The sequence below is a fragment of the Mercenaria mercenaria genome, chromosome 15 (assembly GCF_021730395.1).
Source record: "Mercenaria mercenaria strain notata chromosome 15, MADL_Memer_1, whole genome shotgun sequence".
NCBI classification, from domain to species: Eukaryota; Metazoa; Mollusca; class Bivalvia; order Venerida; family Veneridae; genus Mercenaria; species Mercenaria mercenaria.
Window position 1 is genome coordinate 64,023,451 of NC_069375.1, and position 15,100 is coordinate 64,038,550.

Consider the following 15,100-nt stretch of genomic DNA (forward strand, 5'->3'; position numbering starts at 1 on the left):
TTTTTATTTCTGATCTATCAAATATACATATTTGTACTGCTAGGCGCTTATGATTGCAATAATTGGTCTACATCGTTTGTTCTACGAAATAAAGCTTAATATATATACGTCTGCATATATTCAAGAGATTTAATACGTAACATATAGCGTTATATATATATATATATATATCTGCACGATTTTTTTTTTCAAATATCTTTGATTAAGTAAAATTTACAGTTTCTGCAATCCATGAAACGATTACAAAGAAAAAAGAGTATTATTGAAATGGACAGATTTATGCAAGGGATTTATCTAATGCAGTGTACTTTACTCTGCTATGTGACATATAAACAAATCGTCAACACGAACCGTTTAAGATCCCCAATGAACAGTCCAAGACACTGCCCAGCTTATTCCTATATTTATATCTTTTTGTGTCGATGACATTGCCTTCTTATTCTTTCTGTATTTATGCATATTCATATAAATGCGTCTAATAGGCTAAATGATTGCCTAAAACGTACATTTCAGAGGATGTTTAAATTAGCTTAAAAGTATCAGAGTTCTTCAATGATGATATATCCAGTCCATTCGGAACGTTTTACAATGCATGAATAAACAAAAAACATAATAAATGATATCAACGAATATCTATGTTAAATGCTACTCAAAATTACACTTTAGGCATTTGTCTTACAGTTCTGAAATTGATGTCTTCGATTGTCTCATATCTCTAGATATTTTCCCCGTATGTCAACACATATATATGGGTAGTTGAGATTGTTCTCTTTCAAGCTTTTTTCGACGAGATATTTTACCTTTTAAGATTATGTGGGTTTTGAATTTTTCGAAACAATTGTGTGTTAGCTGACAAATTTTACCACATAATGTCACATTTCTAACATAGCATTAACTGATTTTTTACAGGTTTTTTTTCAGACTAGTGACTGTAGTTGTAATTATGCATGCATTTTCATTCCAAGAGATAAAAAATCATTGTCTGCATAAGGTAGAAGGTAAAAAGTCATCGAGGAGAGGACAACTGTAAGCTGACACAGCTTTCTGTCCAATTTCTGAATTAATGTTTTGTAAATATTTCATGAGTTACTGGAATAAAATATGCTTAAAATAATAGTCACCGAATTCTATAATAAAGTATTAGCGAAGCTGTCTCCAATTTCTCCAAATATTTCAACTAGGATATTCTTTCAACTTTAATATACTATGTAATTTGATAGAGTTTACTACACATATCTCGTAAATGGTGCCTAATAGATATTTGTATCTTTAGTTCAACTGCTATTCATATTAACGAACTTTTTTTGCAGATGTATTTGTTTTGTTTTGGAAAACATATTGTTGCCTTGAAAGTGGCATATAAGAATGTATCTTATTATTTAAAAGTTTACACAGCATATTTTTTAACTTAACTAATAAATTAGATTTTTGTCGGAGAAAGCATTTTTTAAGATATGACTTGTTAAACACACTGTTCAATTTTCAGATTCAATGGACATGGAATTTCCACGACTTCGAAAAAAGTCATACGGTTTGACAAGTACTAATATATCTCTCGCTGTGATCGGCAATCAGAGAAAAGTGTTCTATAGCTCTGGATATCCATTTTACTACGACGCATCACAATATTTCATTTGGGAAATTACTTCGGACAAATATATAAAACTGAAATTTTTGGATATTCATTTAAAAAACAGATCGGTAGGTATAAACAGGAAACAACAATTTAAAAAAAAAGGGTAAGGGCAGATTTCTTGGAAGCACAGAGCACCCAAATATAGCCATAGAAACATGCATTGCAAAGTAGGCCTGCAACAAAAAAAGTAAACTCAGTGCATTATTTCTTTTTTTGCTGTTTTAAAGCAGCGGTGTGTGTGTGTGTGCGTGCGCGTGCTCGTACGTGTGCGTGTGTGTGTTCGGGTTTAACGTCTTTTTCAACAATATTTCAGTCATATATACGACGACGGTGTCTACTTGCAGCAGTGAGCACAATGCCCAACTTTTTAGTGCTGCCTAAATGGTGTATCACGCCGTAGACACGGTAGCACTGCAATATATTTTAATGGTTGTAACTACATTTAAATACACTCTAAAATTAATTCCATTTGATGTTATCAATATCAGTGAGATGATTCCCTATGTGGGGCATTTTTAAAAAAGATATTTCGTGCAAAATATTTTACAATTCCCTCCATTTGTAAAAACAAACTATAGACAATATAAGTTGAAAAGAGAGAAGTTGGTTGTTTGTTTGTTTTTTGTTTTTTTTTTTGTTTTTTTTTTCGCGGAAAGATCTACTGATCGTCAGCGCGCACTACTGGATGCACATACCATTAAACATGATTTAAAACCCTGTAAAATATCCGATAAAACAGAAAAAAACCGTTAATAATCCCATTAAATCCTGCATCACATTATTTAACAGGTTTCACAATAATAATGGGTTACATGTTAAAATACCATTAAAACACCTATTTTTGACCATGAATCATGCCATTAAAAATTTAGTTTGGTAGCTAAGAAAGTTAAAGACTTTGAAAAAAATAGTGAACTTCTGTATATTTTGAATTTAACGGGATTATTCATGGCCCTTCAATTCGATTTAATGCCCATTAAATGTTCAGGTTCTGTACTATTTTATTTAAGAGCAAACTTAATGGCCCCCGACAGCAATATGATGCACATTAAATCTTTCATTCTGTAAAATGTGATTCGTATATTTTCTTTTGTTTTTGACTTGTACTCCCATTGAATGCTTGTAATTCCAGTCCCATATTGTTCTAAAATGGACTTTAATTACAATAAATACATACTATGCACACATCATCTATAATATATCATGATCTTATATTTAGTTGCATTAAAGTTATTTCCCCTTGATGCAGTTACGCCATTTTTTTCAATTGTTTGCCAAATTGTGTTCCTACAAAAAATCAGATTTATTTCAATAAAGGTCGGATGAAAACATATCAATTTTTTTGATAACATCAGTCTACATTATTTTGGTAAGGATAAATATGTATCGATGCATGCCACTTTTGTGTTTTTTTTTTTTTTTTTTTTTTTTTTTTTTTTTTCATTTTTGTTTTTGTTTTGTTTTCCTGTCTAAATAACCAGATTTGTAGAAGAAAAAGGGTGGGTAAGGCATTTACATTATAAAATGTGTTTAGACCACTTTAGATTTTCAAATTAATTTTCCAATCCTTGAGTAGAAACTAAGGTTTATAGAGAAGTGAACATTACACATGATTGTGAAGATTTACAGTCTGATTTAAATTCATTTTGGGCATGGGTAGATCAATCGTATCTTCGTTCCAATGAATCAAAGAAGAGTGTGGTACGCTTGATTGCGGAGGGGAAGCTACTTGTGATGCAATCCCTCAAACATTTGTTCTTAGCTGTTTAAGTGCATGCACCTGAGCACAAACTACTGAATTAGAGCTAAGTTGTGATTACCCATTGTGACATTGTCATCAACAGTTGCTTTTTGAATACACCTGATGCCTGATGTCTGTGCCAATAAAAACTTGGTCAGAATGTTTGTCAATACTATAATGTTGAATAGATAAAACTATCCACATGGCCACTTGATCTATTAAACGGTACCTGTAAACCCTTCTCAGTACAACACAACACAATATAATATCCATTTATTTTCTCATTTCATATGAACATATGACAGAATAAGGATACAAGATGACAATATGTACGAGGCTGTTACATGTGTTTACATTACGAAATAATGAGAGAAAAAAGAAGAAACAAATATTCTCCTAGCATTTTACAAAACAGTATATATGTATAGGTATATTATACGGGTATAATACTACGTAGTTTAAATCAATACGGCAAATATAAATATGAAGTTGATTATCTAAAGATGTCGAGTTCTGATGGCAATTTTCATGGCTCTTAATTTGATATATCATTAAAATATTACGAACGCATTAAAATTGAATCTGGAGCCTCCCTGGCCGAACGGTTAAGGTCGCTGACTTCAAATCACTTGCCCCTCATCGATGTGGGTTCGAGCCTCACCCGGGGCGTTGAATTCTTCACGTGAGGAAGCCATCCAGCTGGCTTACGAAAGGTCGGTGGTTCTACCCGGGTGCCCGCTCGTGATGAAATAATGCACGGAGGGGCACCTGGGGTCTTCCTCCACCATTAAAGCTGGAAAGTCGCCATATGACCTGTCATTTGTCGATGCGACGTTAAATCCAACCAAAAAAAAATTGAATCTGGCATATTTAATGAGACCATTAATCAATTTTTAATAATAAACTACCATTAACAGTGTATTAAAAATTAATGGCCCCATTAGTTCTAACTAATTAATGTGGAATTAAGAGGTATATTTTTAATGGCACATTAATTTCATCCCAATTAAATATGTTCACGGAGTTTTAAGGAGCCTGTTAACTTATTTCAGTTATTTATTTTAAGCAGCTTTTCATGGCCATCAAAGTCATTTTAACAAGGTACATTTTACGGGGGTTTTAATATACTTATTTCATGGCTATTTAATATATGACATTAAAACTATGGTCATGAAAATTCCATTAAATAGTAAGAAGTAATGGTAGAGTTTTAATGGTGACCTGTTAGAGCTCTGTTTAAAACGTTTGAAAAAAATTAAGGCCAATTTCCTGACCCTTTTAATGCATGTGCATGCAGTAGTGGCCATATGGTACATTTTAAAAATACTGCAGCTTCGGGTGGTTACTCCGTGAAATATATTTTGATCTTACATAATGAACAAACAAATATGATATAAAGATTGATTTAGAAAGCGATCATTTTGTTTCTGTCGATTGAAACAGAAATAAAACGTTTAGATACTTGTGGAGCTGTTATTAAAAAGAAAGAAAGAAAAAAGACTCATAAAAATTCCTGATTTAAATGCTTTATTTTATACATGTGAACAAGATGTAGTTACTGAAGCACATGATATATTTTAGAAACTAAAATTAAGCTCTGACCCGCACATATATTAAATAAGAATAAGTTCAAACCAAATCAATTATACATTGAATAATTAAATTATGTTTAATACTATGTTCATAGATATTAAATAAAAATGTTAGGCGCAGTGTAAAGCCGACCAAATAAGATCATCTGGGGGAGGACGTCCAAAAGGCATGGAAGGCATCTAGGTAGATCCACCGGTGCCTGTATTGTCTGTACTGTAATATCGTCACATTAATATGTTGCTGTGTATTGTTGACTATTTATCAAGCAAGTACATTAGCTGTTGCAAATGTTGTCAAAATACCATGCCATATCGTTTTGAGCGACTATTGTTGGCTGTGTCATTATTTGTTTTTGTTTTAAGTACTTGTTCTCCTTACAGCTGCACACTTTGAAATTGGAAGCTGTGTTTGTAATGAATTTCATCATCCAATATTAGGAGAATGATTTTCCTTGTAATCTGGTATATCATAGCTTTTGAATGATGCCAACATTACCATGCCTTACAAGAGCTCTGTTTGCATAGCTTTATTTAAAAGCAAAGGCTTGCCTGATTTTGCAACGTAGGAACTAAGCATAGCAGCTGATGACCAAAGCAGAAAAAAGTAAACAAATCATTCATATCGTTCACTTGTTTTATTTATAGTATGAATGCCGTTTTACTATATAAATCCGACGAAACCAGAAGTAGTCAATTTCTCTGCCTTTTTCGCAAACATGATTAAGCAGTGAAAACATGCACAGAAGCAGTCTAAACAGCTACCCCATTAAACAGAAATGGATAAGACGCAAACGTAAGCACAGAAAATGGCCACAAATGCTCCAGTGAGACACACATTAAGTAGATTAAATCATTACAGAGGTGTGCTTAGTATGACAGTCATATATGTTCATAAATTATCTACAATAGTTATGGAATAAGTAAAATATGTAAAGTCAGAAATGTTACAAGAAATTGTATTTTTTTAAATTGATTTACATTTTGTTATCAAACTATTGATCGTGAAACACCCTCGATTTATCAATACACTGTCGATCATAAAACGCAAACCCGATGCTTCCTGCTTCGTGTAGTTGACACGACTACATTTAGGGAGGCAAAATAACCGAAAACAATATATAGGCTTGGAGCCGTAGTTCCAAGCCAAAAACAAACAAACCATGAAAGATCAAATTGTGTCTTCGTTTTATACGATGCTAGTATTAATTATGATGCTGCATTCACTGATACGAAATGATTATAAGTAAGCGAATTTGGTTACTGGCCTTTTTAACTTGAGAACTTGTGAAAAATATCAAACAAATTTGTTATTAAAAGCGGATAAATGGGTCTATAATAAAACCTTTACCAAAGACCTCTGGGTGAGTTCTTGAGATTTTGTTGATGTTGGTCTTACTTTTTTTGCAAAAGGTATCAGACTAGTTTTAACAAATGAGTTGTTTAACTGATGTAATGATCAATAGAAGCAGCCATAAATCTTAAACGTGTTTGAGATATTACTTCAAATTACCGAAGATAATCAATCTTTTTGTGGTTGGTTCACTTTTAGCTCACGGGTCACGTAGAGACATGGTGAGCTTTCGTGATGGCCCTTCGTCCACCCGTCCTTGCGTCCGTCCACAAGTTCTTATGAACATAATAGAAACAACGCTTTGCAATGAATCTTAATGAAATTTACACACACATTGTATCGAAAGCTGGCCAGATCCCATTATGTGTTTCAGGGTAATGGGCCATTAAAGGACCGAAATTTACAGCCATAAAGAATATTTATTAATGGTATGATTTAATACAAACTTGCAAAGAACTATAGCTACAATAGATCTTGGATTCCATGATGAATCCGTAAGAAGATCAAATCATTGCTTCCGGTGATACAGTTACGGATTGACCCTTGAAAGAGCTAAATATGTTTATTTTTACCTCATGGAGAAGATAGAAGTGACATTTTCCATTCAATTTTAACCAAACATACCCATAAATGAGGTCACAGTATGATTTCTCTTCCTTTTGACTTCCGGTTTGATTTCTTTATGGATTTTAAAGTAGTTACTGTCCCTAAAAGGGGCACACTTTTCTATTATGTCCATTTCAACCATAAAGAGGTTTCATTTATGCTTTAATTTCATACATATTTGCACAGAATATCTATCTTGATAATTTCTAGGCCAAGTTGGAAACTGGGTTATGCGGGGCCAAAAACTGGGTCAGCAGGTCAAATCAAGGAAAAGCTTGTAAACTCCCTGTAGGCCAAATTTTAGAGCCTATTTTCATGAAACTTGGTAAGGATATTTTTCTTGATGATTCTTAAGGTATGACCCATATCTCCACCTGATGGTGACTATTTCAAAACTTCAAAATAATGTTACAGCAAATAATGTATCCAGTTAGAGACTTGTATACAAAATTTAAACAACTTTTACCGTGCCATTTTTTCATGAATTCATGATTTTTCCACAAGCTCAAGTAGAGATAAATTTCAAAGTGATGTCCGTTGCCCACAATGTTTGCAGAACATTCATTTTACCATTTACTTTAAGGTATTAGTCACCTAATAGTAATGTTTAAAAAATGGCATTTGCTTTGTATATTCTTACGGTTGATCGTGTTTCGCACTTATATGCAAAATTTTAAAAACTTTTACCGTGCCGTTTTTTATAAATTTTGTGTAATTTATGGTATTTCCTAAAGCTCAAGTAGAGATGAATTTCAAAGTGGTGGTCTTTATCCAAAACGCTTTTAGAGAATTCATTGTTCCATTATCTTTTTATGAAAGAAACTTCAAACTATTGGTAAACAATCATAAAACTTAAAATAAAACTGTCAATATCATTTTTTTTCTAGGGTGCCTCGAGTAAACGGATTAAATCAGACAGAATTCGAACTCCAATATTAAAAAAACTATGGTCGAATCCTGCGGGTCTGTTTTGAACTTTGCTCACATTTTTCAAAAATAACCTTGGGGCAGAAGTAAAACCTACCTACATTTCTTCCACAGAATGTAATCTAAAAAATGAAGACAAAATATAGAACATTTACCGCATGTAACTCATTATTTTTAAAGATGTCTAACTCTACCACTTCTGTTTTAGAGGTAAATTCACTTTGAACAGCAAGAAATCAAATATCAAATGATTTTTTCCCATTTTTGTACACTAAATCGATAGCAAGTCTTGAACGATGTAAAAATTTACTAGCAAAAAAGGAAAATAAGAAGAAAGAAAATTGGTCCCAGTGGGCTTGCACCTACGCTCCCCCCTCCTCCTCCTCCAGAAAATTGCTGTCTAGGTAGGCTTATTGTAGGAACTGAATACTCTTCAAAAAGAAGGTACTCTATGATGGGCCTAATACCTTAATAAAAGAAAATTAAACTATCGGAAAACAATAGTAAAACACGATTTAAAGTGTGAACATTTTTTCTTCAAGGGTGCCTCAAGTACAATGATTTAATGAGACAGAACTCAAAATCCAACACTGAAAATAAAGTCAAGTTCTGTCGGACTGTTTCAAAATTTGCTCAATTCATTCAAAAACTAACTTTTGGGCATAAGTTAAACTTACCGGCATCTCTTCCACAAAATGTAGTCCAAAGAGTAAAGACAAAATAGAGAACTTTTGCTGCATGCAACTCAGTATTTTCAAAGATGTCTTTCTCTATCCCCTTCTATTTCTCATTTTAAACAGCAAGAAATCAGTCACCAAATAGAAAAGAACTTTGTACAAAAATCAATGATAAGTCTTGAAAGAAAAGACAAAAATGGTCGAAATGGGGCTTGAACCTACTCCCCTCTAAAGTATAAGTAAAAGTAGGTTTATTTTAGAAATGACTACCCTTCAAAACAAGGTACTTTATTACATGGGTAATACCTTAATAAAATCTGGAAAGTAGATCCTACGGAAGCACCGAGAACAAGGCAAATAGTGAAAATTACAGACTCGGTTTGATTCAATCTGTCAAGATTAAAACTGAGCCGACTAGGGTCACAAACTAGGTCATTTCAAATCAAATCATAAGCTTGTCAACATTCTTGAGGACATATTTATAAAGGTATCTTCATGAAAGTTAATCAGAGTGTTCATCCTGATGATTCATTGGCAATATTTGAAACTTAGTCAATATGTGGGTCAAGAAATAGGTCAAGTACTCAAATCAGCGGAAAAGTTAACACACTCGAGGCCACATTATGACCTTATCTTCTTATTATTCCTATGCCTAGTTTGAAACTAAGTTATGTGGGTCAAAATCTAGATCAACACTCATATCAAAGAAAAACTTTGTTAATACTGTAGAGGCCACATTCATGACGTTTCCTTATGACACTTGATAAGAATGTTCTTTTTGATGATTAAAAGGCAAAGTTCAGCGGGTGAGCGATATAGGTTCATCATGTCCCTCTTGTCTACAAATGACAGAACAATCAACTGAAACCTTATAGAGGTGCTAATGATATATTTATTTTTTCTTTTTTTTTAAATATAAATGTTAAATGCCATTTATGCTTTTATCAAATGATAATTGTTCATTAAACTTTTACAAATGTATGTTCTTTTCTCTTCAAAGCGATTATTTAGTAATTTATTTGATATTAAATTGTGTTTAGACACTAGAATCTTGCACCAATTATTACTGAAATATACAGATTCCTATAACCATTTTGATATAAAATAGTTATTTTGGACATTCAGAGACTACCTCCTATCAGATTCTTGAACTGTTACATAAAATAGAAAACTTGAATATGAAAGGCGTACATGTTTTCATATTTTCAAAAATATATACAGTGCAACCTCTCCAGAACGGCCCTCTCTACAGCAAAAACCTCTCCACAACAGCATCATAAAAATTTCCCATAGCGGAATTTTACTATTTAAATTAACCTCTATAGGGCAAAAACCTCTCAACAGAGGTCAATATTTGCGTTTCCCAAAGGGTGTTGCTCTGCAGAGGTTGCACTGTACATCTTTGATTTAGTGCGGGATTCACCTTGCGGGGACAATTTTCAATTTCTCCGTCCTGAAATTTTGGAATATTTTTAAGGGCACAGTGACAGACTTATGATGCTAACTTTACTGATTTGAATTATGTTGGGAATTTCAAATTCAGTTATAGTTTTCTTCGTCTCACTGTTTCAAATTTCTACACAATTAGGGGTGTCATTGTATAGCATTATGTGTAAATCCACTTAGGTGCTATTTTCAAGACATCAAGGAATTGCAAGATATTTTTACCTTTCGAAATATTTCGATAGTTGCAAAGTGTTGGTACCAAAAATTGTTGTTGATTGTTTTTCTTTTGTATATTTAAGCGTTTTTGGACATTAAATGTTTTTAATTCTCGTTTGTAAGAATGTGAGACCATGCTATAAATTGATCTAAAGAGGTGTACAGTTACGAATCTCAGTAGTCAGTAACTAGTGTGTAACCGTTTTGAACTTACGGCAGTAATAAATATCTTCTATTTCACACATTTATCATTTATGTATATATCGTCTTACAAATGTGTATTTTCAGAACAAGAGTCAATGTCAAAACAACAAATGTTCGGAGGATCAGGTTCTAATTTCAAAAAAAAACAAGCAATGTTCAATTTAGCTAACGGTGTGAGTGATGTCAGTTTAATCATTGGATTTGAATGGAAGGGAAAGAACCCAGCTATTCGTACAGATTCGACAATATTATACCTTTACTTTATGACATACGAAAATACAAACGAAATTGCAGCTCGTGGATTCAGAGCGCTGGTGCATTCGGAAGGTATATTGAAGTTTAGAACTTAAAATCAGTCATTCAATACGCGTTCAAATTTAAAATCCACGAACATCCATGAACGAATTTGTTTTAATAATGATATTGTTAATTACATCATACAACCTGGACATCATCGGGTCAGGTGAACTAGGACTGTAGACACCGGATGACGGACTGAGCTGGCTGTTTTTCAGGGGATATCAAAAATAATTTAAATGTGCGTTTTTCGCATTGGCACCACAGTGGCGAGAGGAACGCAAGGGTACATAAAACGAAAAAAATATCACCAACATACCTTTATCATAACAGAGGTCAATGTAGAGCAGTAATGTCCACTTACTGCAATATCTGATTTAACGTTTTTCTGTGCCAAACTAGTCCTGCACAAATTATAACAACTAGCGGCAACAAATGTCGTTGGTGACCCCAAATTGCACTTGTAGCTCTGCTTTTGTTTTTCAGTTCCGCTATGGCTTTTTCTTCGATAATACCGCACTTGCTAAAGTATGTATTAAATGTCGCACATCTTCTCCTGTCCCGCCCTCGACGCCTGACTACTTGAGGTAATTACTGGGTACCGGTTTGAATACATCTCATCCTCAAGCAGACAAAAGTCAGGAGGAAACACAAAATCTGTACCTATTTCCTGCATCATAGCGAATTGGTGTGCGTCGTTCAGGTGCCTAAGGAACCTGCTCTCTATATGTACCTTATGATTTCACTACTATCCACTATAACTTGCGTGTGGTACAAAAATGTACTTTCTGTGACCAGGGTAGTATTATGGTTCATTGGACGGTAGATATAATTCAATGGAAGCACGTCGAAAGCCCAAAAGCGTGCGGCAATTTATGTTAACGGCCTGACATGTCTCTCCATTCCTGAACTGACACCCTTAACTTTCTGCGAACTAAAGGAAGTATGGTACATTTTACTTCTCATTGAGTTCTTGTGCATATTCAGAATATAGATGAGAGCATATAGTGTGTTGGATAATAATAACGAAAACAACATGAATAAAAAAATGTGTTCATAACAGATAGGACATGCTCTTGAGTTCTGTCAAACACAATTAGGTCGCATAACAGTATTTAAGTATCAGATGTTTCACCAGTCAACTAAAAAAGGGTATCGATTCGTTGCAAAAAGATATAAAAAAAAATCATAATTTCCATAGCCATTGACATCGTTTGCAAAACATCGAAATCATATGTCAAGTACGCAGTTCGGTGGCAGACGCGCCATTATCAAAAGCGCATTGATCACCTTGTGCAAGTAGCCATTCAGATCCGTGGGTGGTGCAATAAGGCAGGCAGTACAGCCTGAATAAATGTGCTTCTGGCAGCATGCATTCTACCTGTAAAAGTAGTAATATACAGTAAAAGCTGTGTTAAAGACCAATTGCGAACAAAAGACAACTATTGCTATAATACCTGCTTGCAAATACAACCAATGATTTTATCCCTGATCAGACCGTTTATCATGACATTAAACCCTATAAGAGACCACATGTGAACAAAGACCACGTCTTTTTGTTCCCATAGATTGTCTTTAAAGACAGTTTAACTGTATTATCTTAAACATAGATTGCAAACTGACAGTTGTACCTCTAAAAGAGTTATTTTTCTATGAATATATCTCAAGCATTGGTTTAAAATGCACATTTATATCTTCGTTTGCATTGGGTGTTCGACTGATTCATATATACTTCTATCTGTAGCATTTAGTACCCCTGTTCCGTCTATATATCGTTAACAGTCACGGTAAATTGTCACGCGGCCACGGGTTTGGGATTCGCGTATCCTGTGTTGTACACACCTGCATTTTACCAAAATGGAAGGAGATAAGACTAAAAGTAAGTGACGCTTTATTCAATTAATACAAATGATAATTCGGTGAATATTTGAAACATGATAACACATTATTATGTCGATGAAGGATGTAGCTTTTTGGCCTTGTTTATCACAGGTTTCCTAAAAAATGAAAGTGTGCTCACAATGAGCAATATAAATGTTTTCCTATGAACTGAATGAAAGGAATTGTTTGTGTCTCGGCACAAATGTGTTTTTCACAAATGGGGAATTATCCGCGTACGTGTGTGCGAGTGTGTGTTTTTGTATGTGTGTGTGACTGTGTGTGCGCGTGTGTGCGCGTGTGTATGTGGGTGTTTTTATAAATACACTGGTCAATAAGGCCGTTTCTGTCTATTTCAGTCACGATTTTACAAAGTGAAAAGAAAACCATTTAATTCAATAAGGAGGAAATGTTTCTGATGTTACGTTGCTACCAGGCTCATTCTTCCAACTGCAGTCACATCATTGATAAGATGAAAGAAATTCTAAGTCATCTTCCTACGCCAGTTGAAGAGCTGTACCAAGATTCAAGATTCAAGTTTGTCCCGCGATTTTGGAAAACTTATGCGGAAAACAGATAGAATATGATCACATCAGGTATGAAATAATTTTACATGTGTGTCTTAAAGTAAAACTATAACCATTACCTTAAAGAAAATGTGGTAGACCAAACTCTAAACGTATGTTGTGTGATATTATGTGTAGGGTGCGGAGCAAAATTTATTTTGATAACAACATAATGCAGAAGTATTGCTACCACTCCGAGTATATATGATCGAGAGCCTGAGATATGAGGTAACAGTCTGTACCTAAATTGTATACAGTATATTTCATTTATTTATCAGAGTTTAACGATGTTTCCAACAGTATTTCAGTTACGTCACGACAGCTAGTTCACCTGAATATGCATTGTCCTGGCTTTCTCTCACCAGTACTCTACACAATATTCTTCCCAAGCAAATTAATTTATTTCAACAAAACTACCTCTAAGTAGCCAAGCGATTGAAGACAAATGGCTCAAGTCTCAGTCACCTTCGTCAAACGCAAGAAAGAATATTGGCCGAGCGGCATTCAAACTCATGTTATTCGCCCTATTGATTAGTAATCGACGCCGCTACCGACTGAGTTATTGGGGCTTGGTATATTGTAAATCTTAACTAAACTTGAAACAAAAGATGGCTTCTATTTTATTCAAAATTAGATGTCAACTAAGAATATGCTGAAAGTAAATGAAGAAAATTCCCATAAATATTGTCTGCAATTTTTTAGCCTATAAGACTGCAGCACCTCAAAAACACAATTTGTTATTCAGAGGTTTCATTGTAGTTTTCAGTAAGACATCTGATAGTTTTAGCATCACCAAAATATGTTTTTCCGATCTTTGTGTAACCGTTCTTGCACATAACATATGTTCACAAAGCCTAAGAAGAGTAGACCGATTGCAAAGCAACGGTTAATAGAGTTTCACCAAAAATAACCTACACCTACATGTACATATACTTATTATTGTGCCTATTTTCTCGTTTCAGGAAAGAGGTTGAAGCCATCAGTCGCCCAGAGACGCGTCTGGTGCAGACCACTTCATCCCAGACACCTCAAGATCTGCTAGATTGTTTGATGTCTGAGGGGTGCACTGGAGGCATTCTTGGACACTGATGAAGGGTCCGTGACTGCAGGAAGCAGACAGACAGAGACGCCGCCGCAATCTATACTACCGGCCATTCCTTTCACTTCCGCCGGTCCAGGCTGTTTCAGTAGTTGAACCCGCGCGTCCCGGAAGAGGCCGCTAATGGATCTAGATCGTGGCAACCAGCTTCATTGCAATCGATTCATCACAAGGAAGATGCCCAAGCTTCTAAGTCAGCTTGGCGTCACCTCGGATGATTTCAATTATTTTTTTTTGTTGTTGTGAACAGAATTAAAATTTTAAAACTAGAAATACCTTGTTTTCTTAAAACACTTGGCCTTATATTGGTTTGCAAAGAATGTCAAAACAACTTTGAGATGATACCCGTCTGTAGTTCGTTGTTCACTGTCCATTGTACGAACCTCAATATTATCATCTCTTTAGCATCGTCTTGTTTAAAAGTAAAATGCAGTCTGCAGTCTGTGTGTGTCTTACTGTAAAAAAAAAAGAAAAAAAAAAGAGAAAAAAAAACGTGTTTAAAACTCAATAGCTTTATCTTTACAACCATATCAAGGGATTGTTCCTTCATGTATTTTACGTTCGTTTCTACTTTTAAAGTCGTTTATGTCTGATACTCTGAATTCATATCACTTTGATATGCACATTCTTTTGTAAATTATAATACAACCTTGACCAATAATCATCTATTTATTATATCGCTAAAGAGCGGACCGGCCTCGATATTAATTTAAACTGTTTGATTAACACAGAAAATTCTCCCGTGCAAACTTTTAAAACACTTTTCTGATAAACTTTCTGAATTGTATAACAGATACACCTGACTGTGGAGTACCAGACATGGAAGGAAAATATAGTTGCAACCAATATATCGTACGATTTGCT